Source organism: Peromyscus californicus, unplaced genomic scaffold, assembly GCF_007827085.1.
Source record: "Peromyscus californicus insignis strain IS unplaced genomic scaffold, ASM782708v3 Scaffold_5__1_contigs__length_169319896, whole genome shotgun sequence".
NCBI lineage: Eukaryota > Metazoa > Chordata > Mammalia > Rodentia > Cricetidae > Peromyscus > Peromyscus californicus.
The window spans coordinates 129,180,012-129,200,900 of record NW_026294573.1 but is presented as its reverse complement, the minus strand read 5'-3'; the positions used below and the strand labels follow the sequence as shown (position 1 = coordinate 129,200,900).

General features: G+C 43.3%; 1 protein-coding gene and 1 non-coding gene across 3 annotated transcripts in view; one reads left to right on the top strand and one right to left on the bottom strand.

Moving 5' to 3' along the window:
* The window catches only part of Sgk3 (serum/glucocorticoid regulated kinase family member 3), a 120,680-nt gene that overhangs the window by 72,868 nt on the left and 26,923 nt on the right, over window positions 1-20,889 (bottom strand). The gene's annotated exons all lie outside the window — the stretch shown is intronic.
* On the top strand, window positions 19,927-20,032 carry LOC128098022 (U6 spliceosomal RNA). The gene has a single exon (XR_008214069.1). It is a non-coding gene; the product is annotated as a U6 spliceosomal RNA (small nuclear RNA).

The following is a 20,889-nucleotide window of genomic DNA, read 5'->3' as shown; positions in this document are numbered from 1 at the left end:
GAATTTAGGGTAGACCCCTTGAGTTTAAATTTGTCTAAAATGATTTCTATGATATGGCCAGTAGCTTTAATTCACAGTTAACTGTTACTCATCTTCCTTTTTAAATGCTGTATATTCAGACTTTATTAATAGAGACAGACGACCGACACAACCACCCAATGTTTATTAGTAGGCATCCTTTTGCATGCCAACAGGGAAAACTACTTTCCACCATGTTTCTTATGAGTCAGCAGATTATGGCAGGAATAGGTGAAGTTTATTTTTTTTTCTAGTTTGAGCTCTTGTGAATTTAAGTCCCAAGATTTTACATCTTACCTAATTTTAAAAATAACAACCTCAAGCTTTCTTTCCCTGTAATGTTTCTCTATTCCTCCCAAATTTGAATCACAGTGACATATCTTCTAATGATACAATGAGGTAATAGAAGATGAGTATTGTTACTCAGAGCCATTTACAGAAAAGGAAGAGAAGAGAAAAGAATCAATTATTTTTTTTCTTTTTCTTTTTTTTTTTTTTTTTTTTTCCGAGACAGGGTTTCTCTGTGTAGCTTTAGTGCCTGCCCTGGATCTCGCTTTATAGACCAGGCTGGCCTCGAACTCACAGAGATCCGCCTGGCTCTGCCTCCTTAGTGCTGGGATTAAAGGCGTGCGCCACCACCACCCAGCTGTATGTTTTTTTTTAAAAGTATATTTATTTCATGTGTGTATACGTATGTATGTGGGCCTCTAAGAGTGCCATGACATTCACGTGGTAATCAGAGAACAACTTTGGGGAGTCAATTCCCTCCTTCTATCATGTGTGCCTTGGGGATAAAATGCAGGTCATCTGGCGTGGCAGCAAGTGCCTTAGCCTTCTAAGCCATTTAACAGGCTATAATTTTCTGCTTAAAGGTATTTACAGGAGCTGGAAAGATGGCTCAGTGGTTAAGAGCACTTGGGGGCCCTTCCAAAGATTCTGAGTTCAGTCCCAGCACCGGATGGCTCACAACCACCTGGAACTCCAGTTCTAGGAGATCTGATGCCCTCTTCTGGCTTCTGAGGGCACCTGCACACACTTGACACACAGATGCAGTCACACAGAGATAAATAAAAATGAATCTTAAATAAATAAAATGCAGATAGGTGAAAAACTTACATAAATATATAAACTTACTGTCTCAACATATGGAAGATATACTGGGAACTAAAAGAAAAAAAAGGATTAAGAATGATTCCATTTCAAATTCTTTTTTTTGTTTTTTTAATTTATTTTTTATTTTTATTTATTTATTTATTTTTTCCGAATGGACTTTGTTTACTGCTCTAGAACGGCAGTGTGGCCTGGGAGAATGGAGCGGATAAATGAGAAGGGCCAAAGTCTTATGCAATAGCAACTTTATTCAGAGCATCAGACAATTTATACTCGAGTGAGTGTTAAGAGGAGTCACGTGAGTAAACTGTACAATCACAGGGGCAAGTCTCACATGGCAGATAAGCACACGTGGCAAAAAAAACAAAACATGTTTTTCCATAGAGGCAGATAAACAAATAATTCAGCCCAGTGGTTCTCAACCTGTGAGTCACAACCCTTGACGGTCAAATGACCCTTTCGCAGGGGTCGGCTGAGACCACTGGAAAACACAGATATTTACATTATGATTCAGAACAGTATCAAAATTAAAGTTATAAAGTAGCAATGAAAATAATTTTATGGTTGGGTGAGTCACAAACAATGAGGAATTGTATTTAAGAGTCACAGCATTAGGAAGGATGAGAGCCACTGCTACAGCCAGCTGTAATGAATAATCTGAAGTTCACTCACCCCTATCCAGGGCACCTGGGAGGGGCACAAAAGCCCATTCCAAGAACAGTTCTGTGTTTTTGAAGAAACTGAGGTTATGAGACTCTTGTTTTGTTTTCTTGGAGTTTCTCACAAGCACTCAGAATTCTCCTCATGGGACTCCATCCTTGGTACATGTTCTGGCAGACTTGATAAAAGGGTTATTTCAAATGGCTTAAAAATAGGCTGCTCATGGCAGTATATGACTGTAATCTCTGCCAACTCAGGAGGCAGAGGCAGGAGGACTGTCATGAGTCGAAGGCTAGCCTGGTCTACATATGAGTTGCAGTAAGTGTAAAATAATAAGATTGCCAAAAAATAAAGTAAGATGCACATTAATTAAGTCCTATTTAAGTAATCACATTAGTGGTGATAGTGTTACTATCATACTGAAAACTTGTTGGTCCTATAGGATAAGGAAACATGCTAGGTACTCGCCTTTAATTCCAGCACTCAGGAGGCAGAGGCAGGTGGATCTGTGTGAGTTCAAGGCCAGCCTGGTCTACAGAGTGAGTTCTAGGACAGCCAGGGCTCTGCAGAGAAACCTTGTCTTGAGAAAACCAACCAACCAACAAACAAACAAAAAAAGAAAGGAAAAAGAAAAAGGAAGGGAGGGAGGAAGGGAGGAAGGAAGGAAGGAAAGGAGGAAGGAAGGAAGGAAGGAAGGAAGGAAGGAAGGAAGGAAGGAAGGAAGGAAGAAAAAAATACATAACTACCTTGATGTCCTACAACCAGGCATTTTAGCTGGGTACTTGAAGCCAATCTGAAATCCCAGCACTTGGGGGGTGAAAACAGGAAGGTTAAGAATCCAAAGACAGCTCCAAGGTTACATAAGACCTGGTCTCTGACAAATGAATAAATTCAGAAGTTTATAAAGATGCTAAGAAATGTAAAAAATAATTAAGAAATTAATTTCCAGTGGTATTAAGGAACTAATACTGGTTTTTGAAAACTGTTGGTCTGTTTTTTTTTAAAGTGGAACCAAGCATTCATTCTGCCTTTCTAGTAAGAAGTGGAGCCCAAGGTAGCCACATGAAGAAAGTGTCATCAAGAGAGTTTGTGTTCATAAAAGAATTGCAGCTAGTGAATGAAGGAGAGAGACAGGCTGGGTAGAATTCACTGGCAAAGCATTGCTTAGGATACGTGAGGCCCTCGGCCCAATCACAGGCACCCCAAAAGGACCCTTCCCATTAAATTAATTCAGGAATTATTGTGTGTACATAGTGATCACCAATGGCTACTAACATCATAAACGGACGGCTGACTGAACATCTCTGCTTCCTAATCGGATAAAACATCAATTATAAATACTCTTTCCAAAATATTTGAACCTAAATCTCATTATGTCTCTAGATTTATCTGCCGTTTTACAGGAAACAGGGTCACAAGCAAAGGTAAATGACATAGGGATATGAGCAGAAACAGTTGGTGGAAAATTTGGGTCAAATGACCCTGTTTCTTCATTATGCAAATTGTAAAGAGAAAAGAAAGGCAGTGAATAAAAGTAAAAGACTTACAAGGAGCTATTGCTTGTATTATCTGGTTTTATTTGGCTATTGATCAGACTAAAAAAACTCATAAAATATGAGGCAGTTGGAGACATCTGAACATGACCGGATATCTATCCAGTGACATTAAGAATAAATGACTTTCTAAATGTGGTACTATTTCTTTAAGAGTCTAGAATATACAGATGACGCTTAAACATGGGTGAAAACAACTAACGTCTAGGTTCGTTTCAAAATGACGTGTGTAAGGAGCAGGGAGTGGGGAGGGTAATTGGCTGAAACCAGAAGCAGCTATATTTGGATCACCGTTAACAGCGCCATAAGTTTACAGAGGTTAATTATATACTTCAGACTACGTTTCATATGTTTGAGATTTTTCTGCAATCAGAAGTATTCTGTGTTAAAACCCTGCTCAGAGGGACAATAAGACAGAACACTGCTGCTTTTCTTTTTAAGCCCACCTGTGCCAAGCTCTTCTTTTAAATTTTTAGAAATATGCATAGATCTTAGTTGCTTTTCCATAAAACAGAACAATATCCAGGGTCTCACTCTGTAGTTGGAACAGGCCTTAATCTCTCAGCAGTCCTCCGCCTCCGCCTCCCAAGCGCTGGGATTGCAATCATTAGCCACCAGATCTGAGTCTACTTTATTTCTAAGACAGCAGCCCTGTTCGTGACATAAAAACACACATAGTTGTAAAAAATAAAATAATAAACAGCACACCATTTAGTTCTAAACCAAACACTATAATGCTAAGCAATTTTCAAAACATAGTCACAAACTTCTGGAAGGCCCTGAGATCTCTTCAGGGAGCCTGTGAAGTCTTTCTTTTAGTAATTCTAAGATTCGGTAATTCTGGGATGTTGTTTGCCCGCTGCACTGTGTTACATCTGCGCTGATGGTAAAACCATAGCGGTGAGAATTACTGGTCCCCTGCAAGAGTCAAGGCAATGGCACGCTGAGTTAACAGCCAGCGCACCCCTCCTGGCCACATCCACCACCGTAAAAAGGGCGGACGCTGGGGCGAGAGAGATGGTCAGCAGTTTAGAGCACATACTATCCAAGTTCAGTTCCCAGCACTCAGATCCTCAGGTCCGGTGGCTTCCCATAACCTTCATCTCCAGCTCGAGGGGATCTGATACCTTCTTGTGGCCTCCAGTGACACATGAACTCGTGCACATACTCACAAGCAAGCAAGCAAGTTCGAGCGGGTGTGCGAACTCGGACACACACACACACACACACACACACACCACTAAAAATGAAATAAACATTTTTAAAGGTAGGTATTAGGCCTAAAGCTCAGAAGCTAAGCACTTGCCTGATGTATATGATGCCCTGATTTCAATTCTTAGCACCACTATCTTATAAAAGAAGGAAGGGAGGAAGGAAGGAAGGGAGGGAGAGAAGGAGGGAGGGAGGGAGGGAGGGAGGAAGGAAGGGAGGGAGAGAGGGAGGGAGGAATGAAGGGAGGAAGAAAGGGAAACAGAAAGTTGCTGATAGAGCAGTGTTAATCATTAATTTTTTAACCTCGTTCTTAGCATTCTATATGACAAAATAGGGCATACACAGAAAACACTTCTGCTAAATACTAAAGTCACATGACTGCAGGAAAAACCCTCATGTAACTGTGGGCAGAGCTGAACTAACTACCACAGCGTAACACCCTGTGTTCACTTGAAAGGATGACTGGCAGAAGATGGCATTTGCCAACTAGAATTTAGCAAATATTTTCTTGAAAATGAACACATGAAGCTGTCACATCAAGGAAAATAATGTGTTTGTTGGCGATGGCAGATAATCCTCAGGCTTTCAAGCAAAACTTAGTGTTTTGGAAAATCTTGCCACCATGATCCTGTCTACTCCCTACACCCCACCAAGAGAAGTTAGTTGATACATTCAGTGATATTAACTCAGTGGTTTTGAAAATGTTTTTCAATGAAATGAATCAACATTAGAAAGATCTGCACAAATCAATGAACTAATACTTTCCAAATGACTAATGTATGGAATTATGAGACCACACAGACATCAAAATCCATTCAAAATACAAGTGACTTAATAGGCTGGATGGTGGCCCTCAAAGGGATCTGCAAATGAGACGGTCCCAGACGATCTATGGGAGCTCTAAATCTCCTGACAGGTGTCCTTATAGGGAGAAAAGGAGAAACAGAGAGGAAAGGCCTTGTGAAGACAGAGGCAGACAAACACTAGACACTGGAAAAAGTGAAATGGACCATCCCCCAGCTGTTGGAGAGAACTAGCTTGTACCTTGAGTTCAGACTTCCTCAGCCTGCAGAACTGTAAGAGAACAGGGACAAGGAGATGGGTCTGTGAGTAAAGTGTTTACTGTGCAAACCTGAGTCCAGCTCCTCAGAATCCATGTAAATAGTCACATGGCACCTATAACACCAGACACAGGAAGATCCCAGAAGCTGGCTGGCTGGCAGCCTCGCTGTAGCAATGAGCTCCAGATTCATTGAGAGATCCTTTCTCAAAAAATGGGGAGGGGAGAGGAAGCAATTGAGGAAAAGGTCTCTCAATGTCAACCTCTGAACTCTACAAGTGACCTCAAGATTGAACAGATCTGTGCACACGTGTTGGTGGTTTGAATGAGAATGGCCTCCTAGTCTCATGTTTGAATGTTTGGTCCCCAGTCAGTGGACCTGTTTGGGAAGGATTAGGAGGTGTGGTGGTGGTGGAGGAGGTGTGTCACTGGGAATAGGCTTTGAGGTTTCAAAAGCCCAGGACACGCCCTGTCTCACTCTCTTTCTACCTCCTGCCTGTGGATCAGGATGTGAGCTCCAGCAACAGGCCTGCCTGCCTGCCGCCACACTGCCCGCCAGCATATTCATGGACTAACTCTGAAACTGTAAGGAAGCTCCCAGTGAAGCGTTCTTTACTGTCTTGGCCATGGTGTCTCTTCATAGCAATACAACAATAACTAAAACAGAATATAGTAAAGTCAATGCTTTATGTTGCTTTTGTTTGCTTTTTTTTTTTTTTTTTTTTTTTTTTTTTGGTTTTTCGAGACAGGGTTTCTCTGTGTAGTTTTGTGCCTTTCCTGGATCTCGCTCTGTAGACCAGGCTGGCCTTGAACTCACAAAGATCCGCCTGCCTCTGCCTCCCGAGTGCTGGGATTAAAGGCGTGCGCCACCACCGCCCGGCGCTTTGTTTTGTTTTAAAACAGGGTTTCTCTGTGTAGCCATAGCTGTCCTGGAACTCACTCTGTAGACCAGGCTGGGCTGGCCTCAAATTCAGAGATCCGTCTGTCTTTGCCTCCCAAGTGCTGGTATTAAAGGCATGCGCTACCACCACCTGGCTGTTGCTTCTAATTTTAAGAAAATACCATTTATTAGCTAGGCATCTGTAATCCTAGCATTTGGGAACAGAGGCAGGAAGTTCAAAACTAGCTTGGCTACATAGTAAGTTGGACTCACATAACAAAACTCTGTCTCAAAAAAATCAAATAATGGGGCTGAAGAGATGGCTCAGTGGTTAAGGGCACTTGCTGCTTTTCCAAAGGACCCAAGTTTGGTGTCCAGCTGTAATTACATATCCAGGGGATCTAACTTCCTCTTCTGGCCTCCTCCAACACCCAAACTTACACATAAAAATAAATCTTAAAAAAACAAAACAAAACAATAACATCAACAACAAAAGCTACCACTCACCACACCTTGGGAAAAGAGCTACAGTTTTATTAAAGGCCTTTAAAATATATCTGCCTTTCCAATTCTACATCTTTTGAAGCTCGATCAGCTTTTATACCCTCCAGTCAAAACAACACACTGTAGAACTGTAAGTACAAAATCAAGAAGTATTCAGTAGTAACTAATAAACAGATATTAAAGGGATTTGCAAATGTCAATGCTAACCACTAATTTCCTTGAGCATTGTAAGTTATTTTTTTCATAAAATACAGTTTATATTAACAAGCAATGAGACATTTTTTCCTTTTTGTACATTTCTTATCTCAACACTTTTTTGGGGGGGGCTTTTTTGAGAGAGGGTTTCTCTGTGTAGCTTTGGAGCCCGTCCTGGAACTCACTCTGTTGACCAGGCTGGCCTTGAACTCACAGAGACCCGCCTGGCTCTGCCTCCCGAGTGCTGGGATTAAAGGCGTGCGCCAACACCGCCCGGCTTTTCAACACTTTTTAATGAAAAGATTTTTTTTCAGACAATATATTTTGATCATGTTTTTCCTCTCTCTCAATTCCTTCCATATTCTCCCTAACTACCCAATTTTATGTTTTTTCATTCTCTCTCTCTTTAAAACAAACAAAACACATTAAGAACACACACACACACACACACACACACACACAGACACACACACAGACACACAGACACACACACACACACACACACACACACACACACACACGACCCACAAAAATGGAAATCAAAATAAAGAAGCGAGAGACCAATAAGACAAAAGGAAAACGTGTTAGCTGTCCCTTTCATAGTCTGTCCTTCACCCTCCCCCCAGTCCCTCCTACTGTCTCCCCTTCTCCATTACATTAATCTACTTCCCCTTCCTTGGAAGACCCCCTCTCCCCCTGCTCTCTTACTGTTACCTAACCTCTGTGGCTGCCCATACCTAAAGCTTAAAAGCGAACATCCACACAAAAGAGAAAACATGCAACGTTCGTCTTTGTGGGTCTGGATAACCTCACTCGGCCTGACTTTCTAGTTCCATCCATTTACCTGCAAATTTCATAATTCATTTTTCTTAACAGCCCAATAACTGTGCACCACATTTTCATTATCTGTTTATCGGTTGCTGCAGATCTCAGCTGTTTCCCATTTCTGGCCATTATGTCTAGAACAGCAATGAACATGGAGGAGCAAGTGCCTCTGGAGTGGGATATCAAATCCTGGGACTATTCAACTGAGCAAGTTTTTTAACTTAAGTATTTTGGGTTTCTAGGAAATATTCCTATTTTTATTACATTTATCTGTATGTGTGTTATGTGCTCTCATGTGGAGGCAAGAGGAGGCTCCGGGATTGAATTCAAGCTGTAAGGTTTGGTGGCAACCACCTCTCCTGGCTGGGCCATCTTGCTGGCCTAGTATTTTTAATTTCTACGTAGTTTTAATTTCTGATATACTTAAAAATAACTCATGTAAATATACATTCTTTGGGTCTGTGAGACTGAAATGTCTGAGAACCACAGATGCCTATAATCAGTGGAAGAAGACAAATGGACCAGCCCAGTCAGAGAGTGTGTCCGTCAGGGTTCTCTAGAGGAAGGGAACCAGCAGGATGAAAAACTATACAGCAACACCAGCTGACTCCCACTGGGGCCTGAGCGTCTGACAGGCCAGCTCGGTGATCCTTGAGGCAGAGGGAGAAGTCCCACAGTAGCCCGCTCTCACTGGGGAGGGCCAGCACCAGGTGGTGGCTCAGCCCACAAGACTGGATGTCTCAGCAGTCCCAACCTGCTGCTGGGAATCTGGAAGGTTCCTGAGGGACCACTGACCCCTATTTCCTGATGGAAGCCTGGAAACTCCGGTTCTGGTAGCAGCGGAGGAAGCAGCAGCCACAGGAGCCACAGGGAGAATCAGCCAAGCCAGCAAAAGGGGAGTCATCTTCCTCTGCCGCCCCGCCCCCTTTTACCTGGACTGCTACTAGAAGGTGCCACCAACAGTCCCGCAATCAGTTCAGACAATCAGGACAGGTCAGGCACGGCTTCTTACTCGGGTGATTCTCCTTTGAGGCAAGTGGACATTAAAGCCAACCATAATAGAGAAGGACCACGTGGTTAGAATCCCTGCTCTTCTGAGCTATGCATTTCAGGAGATTAAGTCAGGAGAACTGACAGTTCAAGGCCTGCCTGGGGCTAAAATTTAGTGAATGCTGTCTCAAAAACGGAGAGAAGTGCCTGCTTCAGCTGCACATAGACGAAGGTGGGACCCTAGAGAGGATCTGCACGGCCCCTGCTCAACGATGAGCAAAACTTTGTGAAGCATTCTGTTTCTTTAAGAGAAAGAGGGCCTGGGGACATAGTTCAGTAGTCAAGCACTCAAGCCTAGCATGAGTGAGGTCCTAAATTCAATTCCCAGTTCTATAAAAATAAGTAAATAACCTTGGGACTTGTTAGGACCTCAGAAGTGACAGCCATGTTTTTAAGGGGAAAGTGGATTTGTGTTCAGAATACAAATGGATGGCTAGAATGTTTGTTTTTGAGACAGAGGGGAAAACTGTGCACTTTCCTCTCTCTCATCCCTCCCTCCCCCTTCCTTCTCTTCCCCCTTCCTTCCCTTCCCCCTTCCTTCCTCCCCTCTCCTTCCCTTCCCCCTCCGTCCCTTCTCCCCCTTCCTTCCTCCCCCTCCTTCCCTTCCCCCCTTCCTTCCCTTCCCCCTTCCTTCCTCCCCTCTCCTTCCCTTCCCCCTCCGTCCCTTCCTCCCCCTTCCTTCCTCCCCCTCCTTCCCTTCCCCCCTTCCTTCCCTTCCCCCTTCCTTCCCTTCCCCCCTCCTTCCCTTTCCCCCTTCCTTCCAAGCCCAGAAAGCACTCCAGGAGGAAAGCAGGGAGCATCATGCAGGTCTCTCCTAGTAGCTCTCCCCTTGCAGTTGCCTAACCATAATCTTGACTGCCCTGGTGAGCCTGGGTAAGGATTCTTCATGGTTAAAGTCCCTCCGTTTGAAGATAATGTTATAAAAGGTGACAGTGAGCACGACATAGGTCACATAGAAATGTATTAAACGCAGAGGGAAAGAGAGGGGAGCCTACAGAATTCTAGGATCCATGGAATTCTGGCTTCCATCTCTTAGGAGCTATGTATTCTTGGGTGGATTTTAACTGATTTGTGCTTCAGGTTTACGGGCATCGAGTAGAAGAATCGTACCTGTATTTGGGATGGTTGTGAGAATTAAATAAAATGTCTATGATATACTTAGCAACTAAGCCAAAGGAAGCATCCAGCGTCAGCTCTATGTTTAATGCCTCCTAGTTTTCAGATCTTTTCCACCTGTTTAGATCTCATTTGATCACCTCAAAAACTGTGATTTCCTCATACTTCTCCAACTCCCTACACCCCCTTCCTCCACTATGTCCCCCAGCAACATCCCAACTTCAGAGAGGCCATATCCCCACAGGGCTGTGGTGCAGACACCTGGCTTTAGCAGGCCCCTTAGCTGCTTCCTCTCTGCCTTCTGAAAAGAGGCTACCGTGCCCCTCCAAACCACATTCAGCCCCTCGGTTCTGCCTGAGCTGCTCTGCCCACCCCCATGCCCACAGTTCTCCCAAAGCCTTCTCCGACCACCTTCCACACAGAGGTCCCCAATGCCCCCTAAGTTACTTCCACCCTACTGTGGATTAGTTTTTATTGTCAACTCGACACAATATAGATCCACCTGGGAAGAGGGAACCAAAATGAAAGAATTGCCTCAATCAGACGGGCCTGTGCTCTTGTCTGTGAGAGATTGTGGATGTGAGGATCCAGACCCCTGCAGGCAGCACTATCCCTACACGGGTGGGCCTGGGCTCTGTAAGAAAGCTAGCTGAGCATGAACTAGACAGCAAGGCAGTAAACTATTCCTCCATGGTTCCTGCCTCCAGATTCCTGCCTTGACTTCTTGTCCTGACTTCCCTCAATGATGGATTGTGACCCAGGAGTGCAAGATAAAATAAACCCTTTCCTCCCCAAGTTGCTTTTGGTCAAGAGTGGTTTGTCACAGCAATGGAAAGCAAACAGGACACCTACACTGTCACCTAATAACCTCTGCATATCTATTTCCTTTACATCCTCAGGGACTAATGCAGTGTCTCATACACATGTGCCTAATTACCCTGGCCTGTTCAGGACTGAATAATAATGTCTAATATCCAAAGACCAGAGTCCCAGAAAATTGCCTGTAGTCTTAGGTGGGTGGTCACTAAACTGTATATTCAGCAAGATTTATTCAGTGAAGAGAGGGTCCATCCCAGCGGACTTCTCTGCCATCTCCATCACCCATTCTTTGACAACGTCATCAGTGTCTACCCTGCTGGTACACGGCATAGTGCTCTCCTGATGGCCAAATCTACTGGACACTTGGTACTCATAGAACCTCACAGAATATGTCACAATATTTGATAATCAAAGATTACTCATGGCATATGTGTGTGTGTGTGTGTGTGTGTGTGTGTGTGTGTGTGTGTGTGTGTGTGTGTGTGTGTTTAGAGTAAGGTAAATCAGTGTTTAAAACAGTCTTGTTTAGCCTGGCATTGGTGGTACATGACTGTGATTCCCATACATGGGAGGCAGAGGCAGGAGCTGATAGCCTGGGTTACACACCAAAATCCTGTCTCAAACAAACAAACAAACAAACAAACAAACATCCTCTTTCTTAAGTATATGCGTATAGATAAAGTCAAGGCACCACCTTATAAATTATTTGATATAATTCTAAATGTTATGACATGATTTCATTAATCCCATGATGGGATCAATAACTGCTAAATACTTTCTGAATAAAAAGTTTCAGGAAAGATAACTCATACACCTTTTAATTATTTAAGAGCCAGGTAAGGTGGTGCATGCTTCCAATAGCAGCACTCAGGAAGCAGAGGCAGGTGCATCTCTGTGAGTTTAAGGATAGCCTAGTCCACACTGAGAGTTCGAGGCCAGGCAGGGTTACACAGTGAGACCTTGTCTTAAAAACCAAACCAAGTGAACAAAAAAGTATTTAAGGCAACAAGAAAATTGGATTTTTTTCATGAAATCCAAATAAGAAAATTTCTTTTTCTTTTAAACTCTGAAAACACATGTAGAGAAACAACCTCTAAATTCTACATGTAAATAAAGGACTTACATTTCTTTAGTATTTTAAAGTAAAAGAACGGTGGTGTTTTTAATACACCCAAAGCAGACGGTTTCCTCAATTCTCTCATTTCTTGTGACATAATCAATGCACAGCAAAGGAGGCTATCTGAGAATCGCTTGTTTACACAGTCCTCTTCGCACTGAACTCTTCCAGGGCAGGACTGAATCTCACCTCTTACTGTATTGTTAGCACTGAGATAAACAGATGTGTGGCCCCCACAGGGGCGAAAATAGATGATGTAGGAGAAAAAGGAAGAAATCCAGAGTGGACAACCATTATACAAACTAGTATAATAAACTAGTGTTTTTCAGAAAGGATGGCGTTATATTAGAAATGGACCCAAGATGTTTACTTGCAAAACATCTTCACATATATACGAAAGAAAGCATCAGAAATAAGCAGCAATTGTAAGGTTGACTGCTGTGGGATGGTCTGTATGTCAAATTGCTCTGATTAGTCAATAAATAAAACACTGATTGGCCAGTGGCCAGGCAGGAAGTATAGGCGGGACTAACAGAGAGGAGAATTAAGGGAACAGGAAGGGAAAGGGAGTCACTGCCAGCCGCTGCCATGACAAACAGCATGTGAAGATGCCGGTAAGCCACGAGCCACGTGGCAAGGTATAGATTTATAGAAATGGATTAATTTAAGCTATAAGAACAGTTAGCAAGAAGCCTGCCACGGCCATACAGTTTGTAAGCAATATAAGTGTCTGTGTTTACTTGGTTGGGTGTGAGCGGCTGTGGGACTGGCGGGTGAGAGAGATTTGTCCTGACTGTGGGCCAGGCAGGAAAACTCTAGCTACAGTTGACAATTGTGTGTGTGTGTGTGTGCACGCACGCATGCATGTGACAATTGTGCACTACCAACCTTGCTGTTTTCTTTACGGACAGTTGCATTATTACTGGTTTTGACTGGTAAAGTCTACTGACTTCTGATACTTACCCCTTGGTGAACATAACAGTGAAACTGCTAGGCCAGTCATTAAGCTGAAACCCTTAACTGGTCAAAGGTATGTGGAGATTCTGTACTGGCCATGTTCTGTATCCCAGGCTGTGGGGAGATGAGTTTTTATTATTCTTTGTACAGTATACATTTGCTGTGAATGTTCATTATGTTTTTGCTTATACGAGTTTTTAAAAAGTGAACTTGAAATAAATTTTAAACAACTGGGTGTGGTGGTGTACCCTTTAACCTCAACACCCAGGGGGCAGAGGCAGGTGAATCTCTGTGAGTTCAAGGCTAACCCAGCCTACAAAGTGAGTCCCAGGACAGTCAGGGCTACATAGTAAGACCCTGCCTAAAAAACAAAACAAAACAAAAAACAACAACAACAAAAACCAAAACAAAGCACATTTTAAACAATACAAATCTAAGCCTACTATATATTAAGCCTTTTCTCTTAAAAAGTGTAAGTGGGGATTTTTAGTTGAATAAAACATGTATCAATAGAAGAAGCAGGAGAGGTGGCTCTGGGTTTAAGAGAACTTACTCTTCTTCCAGGGCACAGGAGTCCCCAGCACTCAAGGCAGGCTGTTTGGTGATAGCCTGTAATTCTGTTTCCAAGGGATCCAACACTCTCTTCTGTCTCCTTGGGCACCCACACTCATGGTATTCACACACACACACACACACACACACACACACACACACACACACACACACACTTTAAAAAATAAAAAAGACCCATATAGCAACAGAATTACATATTTACCAGTACAGTTCAGAATAACAGTGTTCCAAATGCAAGAAACACATAATAATTTTTCTATCATGAAACAAATCAAATTTTGTTTATTTTGCCCTATGGTAACGAGAGGTGGTGGTCTGCAGAAGGGCACAAGAGAATTACTTCCTGAATCATAGAAAATGAACCCATGTCTTCCATCCTTCCTACCTTCTTCACCTTCTTCTGTAGGGACAATTAGAGTGTCTAGAGAGTTTCTCAAGAAATAATTTAATGGAGAATCTGAAGTCCCTGATGGCCAACACTGACATGACATGTTTCAAATTGATGAGTCTACTGTCTCCGTAAAGCAATCCAGACAAATGGATGACAACCGTCCACAGACAATTTTCAAAATTAAAATTGATGAGCACGCTCCTTCTGCATGTCAGAGCTTATTGATCTCAGTATCAGTGTTGATAGAGGTGAACGCCAGGGAGAGTGCCACTGGGCTGCTCCTATGGGTCCCTCCCCTGCCAGGGAGTGAGCAGAAGCAAGTCCCTGGATCCAGCCATGGCTGTGGTAACGGCAGGGAAAACACATTGCCCAGGATGAGCAGGCGTATCGACAATACATTACCATACGCAGGAAGAATCCATCAAACCTTGACATATTTAAAAATTCCCCTCAGTGATACCCAGAGTCCGAGTACCTTGGCAAACAAAGTATTTCAGAAATTTGGAATTTCCCTCCAGTAACTCACTGTGTTTTTGCAGGTTGCCAATTCAGAACAGACATGGATCAGTTCTTCACAAATCCCTCAGCATCGGCAAGCATTAGCTCAGTGGCTGCGTGTCTCAAATTTACCAAAACGATTTCCAAATCAAATTTTCTAAGACTCATTATGCTTTAGTTTTAGATCGTGTACATTTTTTACTAGTAGTTTTTTGTTTGTTTGCTTGTTTTTTAATTGTCCTTTGAGACAAAGTCCACTTTTTAGCTCTGGCTGGCCTTGAACTCACAACTCTCCTTCTGCATTAGCCTCTCAGGTTTACAGGTATGAGCTATCACGCCTGACATTACAGGTAGCTATGATGCAGCAGAATGTACTACGTCAGAAAAAAAAAGGGCACTGTGTTTGATATTTTATAATGAAGAGCCAAGACTGGTGCCGAGGACCATGGAGGTCATACCTCCTCAGGTTCTCTGAGGAAATCCTCATGCACTCAGTCAGATGTAGAAAGCGAAACTTTAGGTAATTTGTTCAAACTCGTCATTAGCAAGGAAACCCAGTTCAGGAATGGAGCCCAGACCTGACCAACACAGAGGCTCCTGTCCTGTCTGCGTGCTGTGTGAGGTGAGGAAGGCACACTGTGTGTCCTGTGTCTGTGTGCTGCGTGCTGTGTGAGGTGCTGAAGGCACACTGTGTGTCCTGTCTGAGTGCTGTGTGATTGCTGAAGGCACACTGTGTGTCCTGTCTGTGAGATGTGTGATTGCTGAAGGCACACTGTGTGTCCTGTCTGTGTGATTGCTGAAGGCACACTGTGTGTCCTGTCTGTGTGATTGCTGAAGGCACACTGTGTGTCCTGTCTGTGTGATTGCTGAAGGCACACTGTGTGTCCTGTCTGCGTGCTGTGTGAGGTGCTGAAGGCACACTGTGTGTCCTGTCTGTGTGATGTGCTGAAGGCACACTGTGTGTCCTGTCTGTGTGATGTGCTGAAGGCACACTGTGTGTCCTGTCAGCGTGAGGTGCTGAAGGCACACTGTGTGTCCTGTCTGTGTGAGGTGCTGAAGGCACACTGCGTGTCCTGTGTCTGTGTGAGGTGTTGAAGGCACACTGTGTGTCCTGTCTGTGTGATGTGTGATTGCTGAAAGGCACACTGTGTGTCCTGTCTGCGTGCTGTGTGAGGTGCTGAAGGCACACTGTGTGTCCTGTCTGTGTGATGTGTGATTGCTGAAGGCACACTGTGTGTCCTGTCTGCGTGCTGTGTGAGGTGCTGAAGGCACACTGTGTGTCCTGTCTGTGTGATGTGTGATTGCTGAAGGTACACTGTGTGTCCTGTCTGTGTGAGGTGCTGAAGGCACACTGTGTGTCCGGTCTGTATGCTGTGTGAGGTGCTGAAAGCACACTGCTGGCTTGCTTTGTTTCTTTGTTGAGACAGGGCCTTGATATGCAGCCTAGACTGGCCTAGAACTTCCTATCCTACCTCAGTCTCTCCAATATTGAGATTACAGGTCTATGCCACCATGTCTGTCTTATATTCACGTTTTAATAAAAATCTAAACATTAAAGGTAAGTTTCTAAGTGGCTGAATTTTAAAGCATGAAGGAATGTTTCAGCTGTATGTTAAACAGGCATGAGTAAGAACATGAAGACGATCGCACACCACACCATTCTTCCCTAACCGCTCTTGCTTCTCCCAAGTCTAGCCCTGCCTTTCTATAACAGGCGCTCCGCTATGCACTAAAAACTGACGCTGCTCACACAAAGATCGTCTCTTGTTTGTAAGCAGTTCCTCTGTATGAGGTTTTATAGACATTATTGAGAGGGAAAACTGTGGTTATATGCTAAAAATGAAAAAAAATTAAACGGGGTTAGGAAAACAGTATTTTTAAAACAGGCATCACACCTTAATATCATGAGAACTCAAAATACACACAACGCCACATTCAGCGTGCTTCAAGCAGAGCCTACCCCGATCTCATAGCTCCCAGTATGTGACTTAGCCATGGGACCAACGAGCACTGGCCTGTCCCAATCTAAAATAACAGGGACAAAAACAAACGTGGCTGTTCTGGAACTTACATCGATGTGAGACTCTTTCTATGCCCTTTGGCATACCAGAGAATACCCTACAAAGACTTCTTCGTAAACATCGATGTTGGTTAATCAGATCTCAGCCTTCCCATCTTCCCTCCATTTTTTTTTTTTTTTTTGAGCCCTCTATGTAGAAACTTGTCCACTGAAAGTTTAAAGAAGGAACTTCTTATGCCGGGCGGTGGTGGCACATGCCTTTAATCCCAGCACTCGGGAGGCAGAGGCAGGCAGATCTCTGTGAGTTCGAGGCCAGCCTGGTCTCCAAAGCGAGTTCCAGGAAAGGCGCAAAGCTACACAGAGAAACCCTGTCTCGAAAAACAAAAAAACAAAAAAGAAAGAACTTCTTCTTTGAAATGTCACCACAAAGATGTTTCCATTCTTTCCTGCTTTCAGAACTTCTCTCCAAACAGGGGACACAATAGCTGTACCTTCCAGGACCGGAGTGGCTGTGATCACACTCAAGGACCTCCTGACACTGGGCCTCATAACATTCCCAGGGAGAGGGAGAGGAAAGCTAAGGAGGCCTCTCCGCTCCCCTGGACACCCAAGGCATAAACAGCTGCTGGGGAGAAGAGCCTCATCAGCCGTATGCAGGACTGCAGGTTGTCTGTGCTTCCATAACCAACACCAGTGAACTCACTGATGTGCCAAGTTGAACATGGGCAGAAGCATTTTGGTCTGTCATGCCCTCTCTGTCTGGGATGAGCAGAAATGAACTCCTCAAAAAGTCATGGGCTGGAGAGACAGTTCACTGGCTGCTCTGCCAGGGAACCCAGGTTAATTCCCAGCACCCACGTGGCAGCTCACAACCATCTGTAACTCCGGTTTCAAAGGGTCTGTTGCCCATTTCTGGCCTCTGCAGGCACCATGCATGCATTTGATGCACAGACATATATGCAAACAAAACACCCATACACTTAAAATGAAACAATAACAACAACAATAATAATAATTTCTTAAAAGTCACACAGCACATATACACAAAGACACAAAGCTATGTCATTTGAAACAGGAAGTTGATGGGCAACTAAGAAAGGTTCAGGGCAGAGGTGAAATCTTGAGTTGCTCACCCCCTTCCACTCTTCTGCCAGTGAGGAATAGTTCTAGAGGTGGAGCTATAGCTTGCTGGCAGAGCACTTGCTTAGCACCTGCGAAGGCCTGGCTTCAGTCCCCAGCACTGGAAAAAAGAAAAAATACTGCTGGCCATGCTGGTGATACACACCTATAAACTCCAGAGCTTGGGAGATGGAGGCAGGAAGACCATGCAGGCCAGCCTGAGCTATGTGGAAAGAGCCTATCTCAAATAGATAGATAGATGATAGATGATAGGTAGATAGATGATAAATAGATAGATAGATAGATAGATAAATGATAGGTAGATAGATGATAGATAGATAGATGGATGATAGATGATAGATAGATGATAAATAGATGATAGACAGATAGATGATAAATAAATAGATAGATGATAAATAAATAGATAGATAGATGATAGATAGGTAGATAGATGGATGATAGATGATAGATAGATAGATAGATAGATAGATAGATAGATAGATAGATAGATAACTGGGCATGGTGTCATGTGCCTTTAATCTCAGCACTTGGGCGGCAGAGGCAATCAGATCTCAGTGAGTTTGAGGCCAGCCTTGTCTACAGGGCACATTCCAGGAGAGCCAGGGCTACACAGTGAAACTCTGTCTCAACACACAAAGCTTAAACTGTTTATAAAACTGTCCCTATCCTCCAGAGGATGCAGCATTCAAGGCACCATCTTGGAAGCAGAGACCAGGCACTCGGCGGACAGTAGCGACTCTGAGACTCCAGAACTGTGACTGATACATTTCTCTACTTTATGTATTAACCAGTCTCCATTATTCCGTTACAATAGCATGAAACTGACTAAGGCACGGGACCATCCAGAAACAGAAAACCTTTACTAAGGTTTCAGTGCATTCTTCTAGACCCTCATTCCTAAGCATATCATCCGGGCACTTGAGGAAAACCAACTAACAACAAATGAAATAAACAAACGACGATAAATATAGAAGACATTGCAGGGCTGCAGTGGTTCAGCAATAAAAGCACTTACTGGTCTTTCAGAGGACTTGGGTTCCATTCCTGGTACCCATACAATGGCGTACAACCATTCATAACTACAGTTTCAGTGGATCCGACACCTTCTTCTGACCTCTGTGGGTACCAGGAATGCTGGTGGTACACACATACACTCAAACAAACACTCTCACACACACAAAAATAAAATCAACCAATCTAGGCTGGAGAGATGGCTCAGAGGTTAAGAGCACTGCTTGCTCTTCCAAAGGTCCTGAGTTCAATTCCCAGCAACCACATGGTGGCTCACAACCATCTGTAATGAGATCTGGTGCCCTCTTCTGGCCTGCGGGGATATGTGCAGAAAGAACATTGTATACATAATAAATAAATAAATCTTTAAAGAAAAATCAACCAATCTATTTTTTTATTTTAAAAGCTTTATTCACAGAATATAGTTATATGTATGTTAAAAAAAAGGTTAGGAAGACCTTGAAATAACTTTGATTATATTTCTGAGTTTGCTAGCTACACAGAAAAGCAATCCATTTATTTACCTGTGCACAAGGAAAAATGAGTTTTTCTCTAAATCAATTCCCAAATGATTTATGTCATTCATCTCCTTACATCTCTACCACCGTGGATTTTTCAGGACATTTTTACTACAATAAGCCTCTATAGTTATTCAACTTCCAGTTACCACAGGCCTCTCAATTCTGTTGACTCAACCACAGTTTCAGTTTCCCCAGCAGGCACAGCCTTTCCAATCCCTCCACCCCCCTGATGACTGGGAGCCTAAAACATGAATAAGAAACAATGCTAGAAGACACTAAGAGTTGTGTGTGTGTGTGTGTGTGTGTGTGTGTGTGTGTGTGTGTGTGTGTCTGTGTGTGTGCGTGTCTGTGTGTCTGTGTGTGTGTGTACATCTCTGGTATTGTTTCTCAGGGGCTATCATCTTGTTTTTTGAGACCTGGTCTACCTCTGGGACCTAGGGCTCAAGGAGTAGGCTAAGCTACCGGTCACCAAGGCCCAGGCTTGCTTCCCTTCCCTAGAGCTAGGATAACAAGGTGCACCACCGTGGCCCTTTTTACCTGCGAGCTCGGGATCTGAACTCAGGATAAGAAGGTGCACCAACGTGGCCCTTTTCACCTGCGAGCTAGGGATCTGAACTCAGGTCCTCATGAGCAGCAAGCACGTGACTATTGAGTTATCTTCCCAGTCCCCAAAGTTTCTTAAAAACCAAAAAGGCTGGGCTTGTTTCAGTAGCACATGCACTAGAATTGGAATCACACAGAGAGGATTAGCATGGTCCTGCACAAGAATGGCATACAAACTCATGAAGTGTTCTTAACAGAAATACAAGATACCTTCATAAAACAAGAACAAGAGACTTCACAAATGAAGTAAGAAAGAAGTACAGAGAATAAAGAAGTACAGAGAATAAAGAAAGAAGTACAGAGAATAACAGCTCTTAGAAACTAATAATGGAATGAAAGAAAAAAATATGGAAGGTAAAGGTGAGGAAGTCTTGCAGGAAACAGAACAAAAATACCAAGAGATGGACAATGGGGGGGGGGGTGACACGGTAAAGAAAAATTACAGGACTAATTCAAAACTTCTAACATGAACTACAGAAAGAAAGCCATTTCTCTAGTAAATTAATCAAATGGTAAGCACAAAATTGTCAAAAATTTCCAAGAAGAGAACAACATGAATTCTAGCATAATGGCAAAGAAATGCTCCTCATCATAAGATAGAAAAATTTCAGTGTAAAAGTTCAGAACAGAAAGTATAAAGGCATCTTTAAAGTTTCCACAGAGGAAGAAACTGGTCACATGCAAAAGTTGAGAAATAAAAATGGTATGATCTCTTAGTAGCAACAGTGGGAAGTAGAAAACAGCGGAGCAATGACTCTAAAGTCTGAGGGAAATTACTTTCAACTAGAGCTCTATAACCAGAAGAGAGGAGATAGGCATGTTCAGATAACCTATGGCCAAAAAGCCAGGGGTAAACCTCAGCAGTAGATACTTGCCCAACATCAGTGAAGCCTGGACTTTATCCCCAGCATTAACATACAAAAAGCATCACTTCCCATGCATACTTTCTGAGGAAGCTATCAGACTATGTGCCTGACCCGGAATAACAGGATGAGCCAAAGGAGCCCGGGAAGAAGCTGAGCGTTTCCAGGACGACAACAGAAGGAGAGCACACAG